This window comes from Haemaphysalis longicornis, unplaced genomic scaffold (assembly GCF_048455015.1).
Source record: "Haemaphysalis longicornis isolate Haplotype H1 unplaced genomic scaffold, Haemaphysalis longicornis Haplotype H1 scaffold_13, whole genome shotgun sequence".
Lineage (NCBI taxonomy): Eukaryota > Metazoa > Arthropoda > Arachnida > Ixodida > Ixodidae > Haemaphysalis > Haemaphysalis longicornis.
Genome location: NW_027526233.1, coordinates 11,643,370 through 11,658,106, shown reverse-complemented (window position 1 = coordinate 11,658,106; position 14,737 = coordinate 11,643,370).

Genomic DNA, 14,737 nt, shown 5'->3' with positions numbered 1-14,737 from the left:
ATCATCCCCACACAGGACCTCGCAGCAAAGCCAAGGACAAGCACACGTTATTAGATCTCACAAATGCAGGCTAGTCACATACAGGGCGATAATAAATCACTACAGGTTATCTAGATGCAAATAGCCACCTGCCCACCACACTCTTTCCAGGAAAGAGGCAGTTACGTGGCGATGGTTGCAGGCGAACACTTTTCCGAGCCCTGTATCCCTCTACCGCTGCTACCCAGACCTTTACTCAAACCTCTGCGCTTTGTGCTATAGCAGAGCCGACCTACACCACATTATATGGTCCTGTCATGAGCTCCAAAAAACTAGGACCAGCTATAATAGCAAATCCGATGTAAATACGCTTAGAAGATACAAAATTAAGACTTCAGAACAATGGGACACTGTTCTGGTCAGCTCCACACCGGAGGAACAACTGACCGCAGTCCGGATGGATGATGCCGCCGCGAGGATCCAAGGAATCCTGGTTGAAGGATGAAGGAGGGAGACCGTCCAAGTCGTCTACCCTTCATAAACCATCTCGGGTATCAAATAAAGTCATCTCTCTGTCTCTCTCTCTCTCTCTCTCTCTCTCTCTCGTATGTTTGGGACCACGCGGAGATTGAGCGAGTGGTAATAAACAGATCTCATGACGATTTGCCTGCAGATGCCACGAAAAGGAATTCCGACGAGTGACGTGTCACGAATACTAGACTGCTTTCATTACTGTGTTTCAATGCAAAAAGTATTGTTAACAGACAAATTAGAAGAGTTGTAGTTGCTTCATTCCCTGATATAGTAGTTATAACGAACACGTGGCTAAATACTACCATACATAATTTCGAAGTAATTCCTGTGCCCTATACCCTGCTACGTACGGATAGAGACGTAAGCATAGCACTACGTACGGATGGTGGGAGTAGCTATTGCCATAAAAATATTCTTTCATATGTCGCCCATCAAGGCATCCCTAACCACAAAAGAACCTGGGGCACTATTTAGATTAATAATACTTCAACTCTTACAGACGCAATCTATAGCAAACCAAATCAACACATTAAACTTTTTAACACCCTTTAAGGTGCTAAAAGGGTGCACTCAACATTTTGCACCCTTTTTGCACCTTTTAGGGACCAAAACATTGCTCCGGCACCCAATCATGAGGGTGCCACAAATTAAGGGCTGTAAATCTTAACATTTTTACACCCATTAAGGTGCTAGAAGGGTGTACTGAACATTTTGCACCCTTTTTGCACGTTTCAAGCGCCCAAATATTGCTCGGGCACCCCACCCCGAGAGTGCGAAAATTCAGGGGTGTAATCAACAGTTTAAAAGGGTGCTACGACCGTTAAAGGGGTGCTAAAAAGTATTTCTTCTCGATTGGGGTGTTTCCACGGCACCCTATCGTTAGGGTGCCTATAAGAACGGTGTGTGAATGCAAGCATGCAAAATTGCACAAAAACAGGCTGAATGTTTAAACCGCACATTGCACTATTTCACTTCCCGTTGAGAGGTTTAAATATGAACTCTCCACATTAACCACGGGAAATGCTCTAAAATTGCTGTTCATATATTGAACAAAACGTCCTGAGTGTTTAAATTCCACTCTGCACTAATCTACTTCTTCGAGTGTATCACAAGGTTCGTTTCGATGTCTGCGTGCACGGGAAGGGAAGGCTACAAAATGCCTCTTGTAGTCCTATAAATAAAACTTTTACGCGAGGCGGTGTCCTCAACGAAATCGAATTTACCTAAGAATTTGTTCCCGTATTATTATGCCCCGGGCAATAAGTCCAACAAGACTTTCTTGTTGGGCTCACAGCACGCCTGTGGGGCCAATACGAAGTTCTGTCGGCACTCTATCGTTCCAATAGCCTAGTCTTCCAACAGGGAGTTTAACCTTGACGGCGTTTGTGGGGCCAATAAGAAGCTCTGTCGGCACTCTATCGTGCCAACAGCGTAGTCTTCCAACAGGGAGTTCAACCGTGATGGCGTTTACCGGCTCGCCAACACGATCAGTGAACGCCAACAGACGCCTTGCTCGTAATCAGCGGCGCGAGCGCGCCATCAGACAGAACCAACAGACGCCCTGAAGGTGGTTTTTAGGGCTTAAGCAGCAGCGTCTATGTCTGGCATAGACGCTAGACGTCAACGTTTGTGTTCTGAATTTTCTCTTCAATAAATAACAGTCAGACGGACGATAACATAACGATGTGAAGATATGCTTTGGCTGATACCACGGCAAGCACAATCGTTTGTGGCTGCAGCCTCGGTTGCTCTTCGTCCACAACAAACTGAATCGGCTGTACAGCTTTCTTCGAGGGCGTGTATGCATGGGTTCTATCTTTCTTTTTTGCGCAGGCCGACGGGGGCGGTCGTGTAAAATCATTTTCGCTCATCGCTGCCGTTCTGCCTACCTGTTTGCTGTACCTATTACGTCACCGCCACCGCATGCTTCGGTCGCTTTCTAATAATCCCCACTTGTTACAAACTCAGAGGTTTTCGCTTTGTTAGCAGTCGTTTTACACGACGGTTTTGATGCGCCTGACATTCCAGGAGGGACATCGCTTGTAGTATTAGCGCGACGTTGCTTGTCTGCAAGACGGCGCCGGAAAAACAAGCGTTATCAACGCCATAATTCCAACGGCACATTCCATTTATTTCGTGGCTACCGTGGCTTGCGAAGAAAAGGTCGGGTTGACTGCGAAAGCTTTTCTTGAGTCAAATAAGGGAGCTTTGGCTCAATCGCTTGCAGCGCTAGCAGTGCGGCCTCGTCTGCAAGACTGGTGCGTGAGAAACAAGCCTTAGGACAGCCAGAATTTCAAAAATGCAGCATAAACTAGACACAAGCGACAATATTCGTTGACAACTTACGTAACCATAGAGTTGTTTTAGGCGCCCCAAACACCGCCCGCCGAGATAGCTGAGTGTTAACGCGTCCCTTTACTGTTTTGTAGATCAATGGTTCGATTCCTCGTCGAACGTGGTTTTTTTTAGGTGAGAGGGTTTTATTAGCTCTTTTTTTTTACGGCCAAGGTAAGCGCCTGTTTTTTGCTTTCTATCACGCCGACATTTACCGCCCTCTTCCTAAACCCAAAGTAGCTCGTTTCCTCTCACCTTCTCTCTTGAGAAGCCCACCGTGAAAACAAAACCAATACAAACGTCAAAACCTCTTTACAATATCAGTATATATGTTAATTACTTTATGTGTATTCAATTTTTGTGTTTAAAAACCTTAAATATACGGTATAAACACATTTCAGACTTTGAAAGCAGAAAGATAATTGCCAACATTACAGTACTAACACAGTTTTCGTCAAACATAGAGGTGCTGCATTTGATGTCTGAAAACTATATCTCACTTTTTGTGTGTTTTTTTATGGCGTTTTGTGCCGACTGGTTGCTGGCGTGATTTGATCAGTTTTATCTATTCATAGTTATAAAAGCTTTATGGGTGATGTCTGCCCTTCCAACCTACGCGTGTGTTGAACATGGGGACCCAGGAAGAACGATCATCGCCGCATAAAATACTGCGCGTCAAAAGTGGATGACATTGCATCAGAACAAAGCGTGTTCGTGTGTCTGCGACATGAAGACGACAGTGAAGGAGAATTGTACGTTGAAAACATCGTTTTTGTTCGGGTAAGTACGCATTTTTTATTATTCTGTATTTGGTTGAACGAGTTCTGGTGCATATGGGTCAGTAATTCGCTAGACTCCCATCTCGTTTGCTCTGAGAGCCTACGTGAGCTAGTATACTTGTGTGGCGCCCAGTCCACCGTTTCCGCAGAAGTCAGCATCAATTTACGCCGAAGCTACACCTTGGCTACAATGCTCGCACTGTGGTACACGGCTGCTAATAATTTCACATCACGCAAGGCTCTTTAACACCGGGGCGTTTGTTTATGTCTCTCTCAAACAGTGCCTTTGCGGCTGCAGATCGCAGTCGCAATTTCGCGTGAGTGGCACAACGCTGTGATTAGTCCTCCCTCGTGAATACCCGCAGTATACCAAGAAATAACATGAACAGGAGGTTCCCTGGAAGTGCATGTGAAAAAGCGTACACTTGATTCCATGGCTGGCGTCTCGTAGGTGTTGTGAAATCTCCCCCCCCCCATACACGAATTCCTTGCAGTGCACTTCGCAGCTATTGCTCTCGCGAGACCGGCGAACGTACGCCTCGCGGTCTTCGGGCCGCGAAAAATTCACATACGTGCAAATTTAAGGTGAAATGCGCGCATGTGGCCTCGCAGAAAGTTAGCATAGTCTCGGGGTGGTGGGGGGGATTTCACAACGCCTACGAGGCGCCTGCCGATTCCGTCAGAGTAGCTCTCGGGAAGTCTGGGGCTTGATATCAGAGGCATATGTATTGTTTAAATTAATGCAGAAAATTGAGCGAATTCGCAAGTTCTCATTTTCGCAAAACCGCAGGCCATACAGAGACTAACAAGAAAGCTGTAGGCACTCACTCAACTCGATTTATACTGGAGAATTGAACGTGCAGATACAGGTCAGACATTGAAATGGAGAAGCCTCAACTATCACACACCAGTTCCGATTGAAAGCAAGGGATACAGATGAGCTGCTAGCATGTTTTCCTTGCAATTAGCTCAGCAGTGAGCTTTGCATATATCATGCATACCCCACTCACAGTACAGGCGGGTCTAATAAATACATTCTTATTGTGACCTAAATTTCACTTGGGGTGTTCCGGGAATGTTCTCATTAGTGCCTTGGAGGTTACTGTCTTTAAACGATTAAAAATCTACTTGATGTAAGCATTCGTGCTTTGTGTGTGCTCTTCTTGTGTTTCAACAAGTGTCAGCACACTCACAGATTATGCACCTGCAGGTGCTGCTGCTGGCTGTCCTGGGTCAGCTGCCTTCCAGTCCAGTTTCAAAGGCTTTGCCAGGGCCTCCCTTGGAGAACCGACACTGCACGTGCTGTACCCAAGTCTCGTCTGGCCTTTAGTTGGTGCTCCGTACGCTTTACCGCCAGAAATGGTCATTCATCCATCATCTGGCCGCTTGGACCACCCGTTCAGAAGTCCGCGCATTTGCTCATCGGTCCAGGCACTGCTGCCATATCGGTGCACTCACCGATTATGTACTTCCAGGTTAGTTATTGCATGTTGTGGAACCTGCCACGATGTATACCTGTTAGCAGTGCTGTTGCCTCTGATTATTTGAAACATTTTCATGAAGCAGTGCTGTGCGTTTGGAGCGTGTCATTGCTTAGTAGAGATACTGAACAGAATCTGTGGCCTATGAATAAAGGGCAAGAAGAGAAATTGAACTGACTTAAGCAAGTATTCGTATGTAATCAAGCCAGGCAAACATTTAGGATCTTTTGATATGGTTTTGAGCTTCCAATACAAACTGGTCTACTTCAGATCATACTGGTATTAATCATACAATACCGAAAAGTACATCCCGCAGTCTGTAGAATTCTGACAGCGCTTTTTTCGCAGTCTCTTATGACAGGCACTATTCTCAATGGTTGGAAGATAGTCGAGGTAGCACCAATCTTTAAATCAGGAGACGGTACTTCACCATTAAATTTCCCTAACAAGCACCATATGCAAGGTCGGGAAACATTTCATCCACTCTCAGGTCGCTAATTATTTATAAAATCACAATATCACGTTAGAGTATCACCACGGATTTCACAAGGATTACTTGAGAAACACAACTTTCAGGATTTGTTCACGATCTACATTGATCCATTGATGCAGGCTTACAAACTGCGGCAGTTTTTCTCGATTTTTCTAAAGCATTCAATCGCATTGCACACTACAGACTACTTTTAAACTTCACCCTAATGTCCTCACTTGAGCGAAAGATTTGCATTCTTCTCAAATGCAGTTTACTTCTAATAACTATATACTTCTTTCGCTCGTGCCACTTTATTGTCCCCCCAGGCAGGTTGCTTGGTCCTGTCTATCTTCCATGTAGCATATCCTCCCATGTAGGTCTTTTTGCAGATGATGTAATTTATCACACAATTTCTTTCAACTACTACCGTCAATGCTTTCAATCTGATCTTTACACAATTAACTCCTGGTGCGGCAAATGGCTAATGTCGCTTATCTCTAAAACAAAGTGCATGACTTTAACGGTGGCAAGTCTCGAATTGTAAATACTTACTTCATTAATAACAGCCTGATTACCTCTTGAGACAAAGGTGTTTTGGCAGGCCGGTAGGGGAGGGGGGATTGCATGGTGGATTTCGAAAGGTAGATTGATTGGGGAAATAAGACGTGTGATTAATATTTTCATTTGCTCTCCAAACCTCGCTTTATTTGATATGTTTAACCCACTGGCTAGGGTGGTGTGCTGTGGAGGCGAATGTCGGTTAGATACCGCTTGGTGTGGCCGCTTTTCAGATGGAGGCAACACGTAAAGACGCCCGTGTATTGAGATTTCGGTGCGCACAAAAATACCCAGGTGGTCAAAATTAATGCGAAGCCTTCCAATACAGTGCTCCCCATATCCCAAGTGTAGCTTTGGGGTGTTAAATCACTGTTTTTTCATCTTTTTGGTATATTACCAGCTTCTGTAGCAGGTGCAACATAAAGGTGAAATTATACATAATGTTTTCAAGAGCTAAATATAAAGGCCATATTGAAGTGCGTTTATGGGTCTATCTCATAGCAGTAGTGAAAGGTATATACTCTGTTGCAGGTTAAGAACGGCAATGGCTCATGTGGTGTAGTCCAGTGTTGAACGGAATGCCGTGTAGGCAGGTAAAAGCATTATTGCAGTGATGAAACGTAGGTCACTGACCAAGCCAAGGAAGCCATTTAACGGTTCGGTGCTTGTTCACGGTGAGCATGTGTCGTGGAAAACGAAGCTATATATTGGGCATTACGCGCCGCAATGAGTTTGCATAGATATGGTGCAGATTGCCATCCATTATGTTGATAATGGTGGGCGTCGTCTGAACGATGAGGGACTCGAGCAGTAATCGAGAAGATAGATTGCACTCAGTTGTCAGTAATTTTGTCTTGTTCCAGTCGACCACGTGTCCCATCCTCTCACGGTGCTCTGCCAGTGGACTTGTTTTTGCATGGCCCTTGTTCACTTCGTTCCAGTGCTGCGTTAATGTTCTGTGCAGATTGCCCGTTTCGCCAATGTACACTGATTTGCATTCAGCGCATGGAATCTAATAAACAATACCCGGAAGCTTGGAGCGTGAGAGGGGGTCTTTCACGCTGACAATGTCAGAACGCAGCTTGCTAGTGGGCAAATGCACGATGGATGCACTGCGTTTCTTGGAAATGTGTACGAGAGTTTCACCGATGTGTGGGACGTAGGTAATTGCTGCACGTTTTGATGCAGTCCTTGTGGCTGCCTAAAGCATTATATTCAGAAAGAAGCGAAGAGGGCGACTAGCAGGAATCCGCATTGACATTAGCAGGCAGAAGCGTCCACAAGGCCTGTGTCAAAACGTGCTGCAATTCTCGTCCTACACATCAATCAAGCTTTTGCATGCATTTTCAAGAAACACATTGTGCACATCATTCACGTGCCCACTAGCAAGCTATGTTCTGACATTGTCAGCGTGAAAGACCCCCTCTCACGCTTCAAGCTTCCAGGTGTTATTTATGTTTTGAGCGAAAAAAAATTGGCCGCGTATCTGCTTCTTTCGTTGCAAATGTCGTCAAAAGACGATAGTCTTTATCGACTTTTGCCAAGTAAATGCCTCCCTTCGCTTTACCGCTCACCTCTCATGTTGTTCCTCTTGCGTCGCGCTCCTCCCAAGGTAAAGACACCAAAGGTTTGCTTAAATCATTTTAAATTTCCCGCGTTCCACTGCTCCAAACCGGGTGTGTCGATGCGAACGCTGCCGTACGGCGAAGATGCGCGTTAATCGAGGCACCCTACTTCAACGTTTATAGAACCGCGCTTCCCTACTCCACGTGCGTTGCAAGCAGAACGTGGAAACTATCTAGTGGAACCTTGCGTAACTGTTTCCGGTTGATTTCTTAAAATGGCGCCAGAAGCTATAGTGGCGCTGGCGACAGCAGGCGACGGCGGAGTGAATTCTTTTTCTGCAGTTGATGAAGTATTCAATTTCGCAAAAGTCACGCATGTTTGTATTTTTATAAAGGAACACTGCAAATATCACTTCTGTATTGATTTGTTGTCTCATATTTGCGTAATGTCTTGTTCTTCTTCAACAATGTTGACAAGTATGAACATTACACCGGACCAAGACGGGTAGATTTAGGTGTGACTATATAAGACTATTGCGCAGGCATTCTTTTGCTTTGGCCGGGTGGCTGAATCGAGTCACAGACAGACAGACGGACAGACAGACATACAGACAGACCAAAATTTCTGGGTTTAAGGAGCCCAAGAAAGACTATCGTCTTTAAAAGTGCCATTTAAAGGTGGCACCTCCTTCCTTGCTGATTTCTGATGCCTGATTGTTCAGTTTGTGGGGATAAGTTGAGCAGATTGCTCACATGTCTACCCTGTAATTGTGCTTGAGCAGTCAAACGCTGATGTAAGCAGTGAAGTAGGTGAAAATTGTAGTTTGATTGTAGTTGTGTGCAGATTACCTACATTGTGTTAATTCGTAGAAAAGCAAAATTGAGGTAACCCTGCTAACTGTTCCGCATTGCAGCATTTTATTATGCGAACGTTAAGGAGTTCAGCTGCTTGGTAAAGGTGAAATAAACAGTGGTACAAAAAGAAGAGCATCTACTAAACAGAAATATCTTCACAATCGCAGGATGCCAAAGGTCCGCCTACCCACTTGTGTCCTGCATTGTTTCTGCTGGCTGGAGTGGCTCATGGAGCATTTTCCAGCTTCTCAATGTTTGTGGTCAAGCGCTCCTCCAAGTGAAAGATGCTGCAGAGGGATCTTTTGTTTTAATGCCACAATTTCCCGTGCTCAGCAGAAAATTTACTCGTAAGGCTTTTTAAATATTCATTCCCTTCGTCTTCCGTGGAATGTGTCTGCACTCAGGTTATTTGTGCAGAAACAAGTGGACCACGTCGTTAGAGTCATTGAGGCCTTGTTGATTGTGCATGCTTCTGAAATGACATTTTCATTCGGCTGAATACTTTTCAAATATTACGATTTGTGAACAAATTTTGGTAAATGTCATGATTAGTTGTACTACATTTCAGGAAGGAAATGCCAACATACGTTTTGCGCATCTGATATTTCAGATCGTTGGCTGCTGAGCAATAAAACGAAACTAAAATTTTTTAAAAGTAAAATCAAATATTCGTTGTCACCAGTGCAAGACCATAGTAAAAGCTATCTAGTCACCAAATTTAGAATTAGACACGAAATGCCAAGGAAAATAGGGAAATAAACTAGACAGCAACTACTATTTAGAATCGCTGTCTAAATTGACAGCCATTTTCCTCGTGGATACAGAAAGTGAAAAAGCGCATGTGTAGAGATTTCAGTGCACCTTAAATGTCCCAAATTTGCTAAAGCTAATCCAAAGCCCTCCTTGTGGTGCACTTCATATCCCATGTACAGTTTTGCGTAAAAACAGCTAAAAATTTATGATCAATTTAAACTTACTTTAATGTTTTTAATTGCAAATATTCTCAGTTTAAGCTGCCATATTTAGAGTAAAATATTTTGTAACAATTATATAGCTACCAAAGGTTTACAGAAAAGCTTTTTGCTTTTGGTTATGCACCTTCTTATCAAAAGAAAAATGTTGTTAAGAAAGGCAGAAGAAACCCAAATATGGAAATTAGCAAACCCTAAAGCTGCGGATAGACTGAATGTTTTGTAGAGAATCTTTTGGTGATTTCAGTTCTAGTCAACTCTAAAAAAGTCTATCGACGTAGAATGCTTGCCGTGAGGCACCTCGTAATACTAGCCAAAACTAATAAGCCCTGGGTGTTGGCTTTTCATTTGCAACAGTGACAAATGACCCCACATCCACCAGCAGGGAAATAATGCAAGGCACCATGTACAAGCTAGCCTCATGATAAAATAATGTTTCATGAACAATGACATTACATTTCAACCATGGGCTTCACCAGGGAACTTGTATGCATTGTTCTGTGATGTTTGTAGTTCTTTTTATTGCTATGTGGGGTCATTTAGTCTAAAGGTATGCTTATTAAACTCCATATACCACCAAACCTTGCAAGTACTGTACCATATGAATATTTTTTCGTAAAGCAAAAAAAATAATGCAAACGAAAATAAATGGCTTGGGTACCCAACTTTTATAAGTAGATTATGAGCCGCAGTACGGAGGGAACTATATTATGAGCCGCATTACGGAGGAAACTATACATTTTGCATTTGGTCTTCCTTCATACTGAACCTTCCTGCTCAGCTCAAGAATAAGGCACTAAACATTGCAGGTAGCTACCGTGATTGGAAGTTTGATGCAATACTAAGAAGCCAAGGGTTTTAAGGTTCAAGGAAGTTTTGTGTGGTTGATGTGTTGCACACCTAATTGCTTTCACTGCACAGCATGGTTAGGCTGTGCAGTGAAGCTCGAAGGATGTGTACTGCAGTTCGGCAAAGTGAACATATAATTGGTTTTTTACGAAATTTTGGATAATCAAGTACCTCTAAAGTTATAACTCTGTACTGAGATGTGGCTCCTGACTCCTTTAATTGATGTTTTAACAATCGGTGACACAAGTTCAAGGAAATTATCAGCTGACGTTGAGCTTCAATGAAATGTCTCACAGATCCGAGCTTGGAAAGCATGAATGTTTCATACCATAATCGTGTGTGATATTGTTCAATGTGTGGTCTCACACCTGCTGCACCATTTGTGAACCGAGGATGACGCATCCTTTTTGTACCCCTTTAGGTGAGTGCTTTTGCAGAAGATGCTCCTACAAATTGGGGTGCTAAGTAGCACCCTAGGATACTTTAGGCCGAAAAGGGTGTTACAAGGCACCTGTCTTCTGGGGTGCTTCACAAAGGGTGCTCCTGCGGCGACAGAATCCACACACCCTAAAGGGTGTACAATATTCAGTTTTTAGGGTGCTCCTGCGGCGACAAACTGAATCACCCTTCTGGGCGTAAAAATGTTTAGTGTGAAGATTGAACAATACCTCCTTCCAATGCACGATTTCCTTTACCAGAATGCAATTGAACGCACTTAGCTTTTCATAAGTATTGATTTCAACCTCGGTGACGCTGCCTGGAATCAGCTTATAACTGGTAGTCACGAGGTAAAAGGCTGTGAGCGGCTCTTAAATATAATGAATAGATACTTTCTATCTCGGTTGGTAACAGAACCCATGCACATAAAAGTTAGCGCTCATTCAGTACTTCATCTCACGTTTGTATCCCGTCCCTTACGGTTAACGCTTGAAGTAAGCATAGAAGAGAGAATTTCTCATCGCCAGTTGTTTTTACTTACATTTCGTGAGCAAAATCAGAATTCCCGCCGCTACAATTATCTCTCAAGGGATCCAGTCAAGCAGTATAACAGGGGAATGACCAAACCATTATCGATTTTCGAGAAATAGTGTCTAAAGATTGTTCATTTGATTCTGACACAAGCAATAATTAGTTATGGTTAAAGTTTAAACAAGCAACACAATTTTGCGAAGCCAACTTCATTCCTACTAAATGGAATCCTACACAGCGAAAAACACCTAGGATTACATGTGCTATCATTGATATTAAAAGAAACTTAAAAAGAATGTAACAAAACAGAAATGATTCAGCGGACGAAATTCATCTCGCATGAACATGAAACAGCTAGTTCTATTATGCAATCTTTACAACGTCCCTCAGGACAGCCCTTCTGCCCGCAGATTGACTTAAAGGAGCCATAAAGAGAAAAAGCGAGTTGGTTTTATTCGAAAGATTTCGTCTTTTATAGTGCCCCCAGTGCTTGTCCGGATACAAACGGTGCTTTATTCACTGAGAAATTAAACAATTTAGGTTAAAATTTTGATTTTGCCGCTCAATCGTGCGTTTTCGTGGTCCCAAGTGACATCACGGGAACCGACCGCTCTGCAGCCTAGAGTACCTTCATTCACGCATCCGCCGTACAGGGTAGAGACACGTAACGCTGGCGCCGCCATGTTCGGTTGCTCGCTCGCCGCTACAGTGAACTAGAATGTCTTGATCCAGTGGCGCGAACGGGAGCGCTTTGCAGCGTTCGGCTGAAGCAAAGCGCGTCTACCGCCGCCAGGGGCGCCACTGCGCCTTCTCCGAAAACGGTACCGCGGTTGCACGGGCCGTTCCTTGGGGCGCTCGCCAGCTATTGCCGCTGCCGTTTTTTACTGTGGTATAGTAATTAACCTTTACGGAAGAAAGATGCTCACTTTTGTTTTCCCTGTACTTTTCTAGGAACGTTTTGTTGCTTATGAGACCCGTTTGAGCCATCGGGCAACGGCTACAAACAAATCGTCTGCTAGCGGCGCAGGCGATATGAGCGGATGTGCGATACGTTGGCGGCGCGCGGTCGGACAGACTCTCCGTCTGTTTATGGCCGAGGCCGGCCTTTCATTTCCTGCGTGTTTTACGTTTCCGTGATGTTCCCCTACAGAAGCAAGAGGTATGCAATCGTCAGGAATATAGTTATTGCGAGTGCTGTCGAATAGAGGTTGGCCAGGCCGGGTACGCGATGTCAAAACGAAGGACGGGCACCTATTGCTTTGCTCCGGGTTGTCACAGTGGTTACCCTGCAAGTGCTCCCAAGGCGTCTTTGTTCGCCGCTCCCCTGGACGATGAACTTTGCAAAAAGTGGGAACAAAATTTGGGAAGACTGGACAAACTCTTGACCATATCTTCAGCCGTTGGTGAGCGCCACTTTGAGCCCGAGTGCTTATTGCGGGATTACATCCACGTAATAAACGGCTGTGAAGTGCGACTTGCACGCGGGAAGCTGTCACTGGCTCCAGGTGCTGTACCTACCATCCTGCCTGACTGTGCGTCGAATTCTGTACGGAGCATGCACGCGGAAGCCGCAAAGGAAAAGGCGGGCAACGACAAGAGTTTCAGTTTCGGCAGCCAGCAAGCCACGACAAAGCTGAAGAGCCGAAAAAGATGAGGTGCACCATCCACACCACGAGGCTTCTCTCTCTCCGCAGTGCTCATCAAATGAAGTCGAAAGTTCTGTGGAATGGGATGCTTTCACAATGAGCCATCTTCAAGAAGTCAAGCTTCTTTCAAAGCTCTGGTGCCGGCAAAATTGTGCCGACGATCGAAACGTTCTTTTCGCTACGACATCGATACGAAGAAAAAAAAAAGCCAGACATTTTTCACGAGAAATCTGTGCTCTTCTATCCACATGACGACAAAGTGTCGTCGCAAACATTCTTTTCGTGGTGTGTTATGCGGAAGCGGTGAAATATATTCCCTAGCTGTTGCGAACAGTGTGCTGCAAGAAGCTGACAGCAGTTCGGCCTGCAAAGGGGCCATGACGGCTAGGAGGTTTAGTGATGTATTATACGTGCTAACACCGAAGCTGCGGTCTCAAACGACACATTTGGAGACGCTGCCTTCAGCACTAAGTGCCTGGGGAAAGTTTCCTCTGAAGGTAATTTGTTCATTGCAAACTTTGCTGCTGAGAAAATTAGCCGGGTGCTACTGGACGCGTGAATACTGGGTATAATTTGATTTGTAGAGTGAGATTCACAAGTAGGTTCATGCCGGGACTTTATTACAGTAAATATAAAAAAGTAAATCCATTCGTAAAGAATTAAACATAGCAGTTGTCAGCCGGCAGCACATCGAACGCGTACGCTCGCATCGATCGTCTGCGCAGGTAGCAGACGACACCAAACAACTCGATTTATAGCCGTTTCCCTACAGCTCAAACGGGCAGATTTGCAACAAAACGTTACGGGGATGCCAAACGCAAGTAGCCCTTTTTTTTTTTGTAAAGGTTAATTACTACCCAACATCGGAACAGCGACAGCCTGCCGCGGCGGCGCCTTTCGAAGATGGCGCAGCAGCGCCAGCTGGTGTTTTCTACACAGAAGAGCACGCCCCTTCCTCGCCGTTCGCGCCACTAGATCATTCTAGTTCACTATACTCGCCGCCGAAGCAAGTCATTGTGTCAAAACCGCGCTAAACTTGTCGCCGCAACGCGGTTTACTGAAGAAGTTTGAATCATATTGTCTGTTTCGCGTTGCTAGGTCTCGTGGGAAACGAAAAGAATAACGCGTTGAGCCCGTTGGCCCAATTGCGGCGGCACGGGACCGTTCAAAGGTTGTCTCCACCCTGTAGAGTGGTGTTGGTTTGTTCCCACGTTTCTTTACGTTCCGTAACCTAGATGGCGCCACCATACCGTGGCAAGCGTTTGGTTTGTTTTTGCCCGCATTTAAACCTGGCTTGTTTTTGTTCTGGGAGAAAATATTCGTTCCCTGAAACAGTGCTCGCTCGACAAATGGGGTCACGTAAGACACCGTTGCTTGCGTCAATCGGCCAGTGTCGTCTGAGACAACCCCAAGCCCCGTAGTGCTGTGCAGCTAAACCAAAGCATGCTGTGCGCAGTACGAACAGCAGAACGCATCAGTACTTCAATGTTTACATGTGCTTTCGTAACTTCCACTGTTTGTCCCATCATTCTTATTGCTTTGTAAAGAATGTGCCCTAAATTTAAGCGCAAATCGCTCGTTCGTCTAGTTTGTAAGCTCTACCTAATTTGAGTCTGCTTCTGCCACCCTCCGCCAATCGCAGAGCTTAGCCCATGTGACATCACAGGTTCTGTTGCGGGAAATGAGCTGGTGAGTCGCATGACCATTCCCGTTTTTCATAATTATGTAGCTTATTTGAGCGAAGT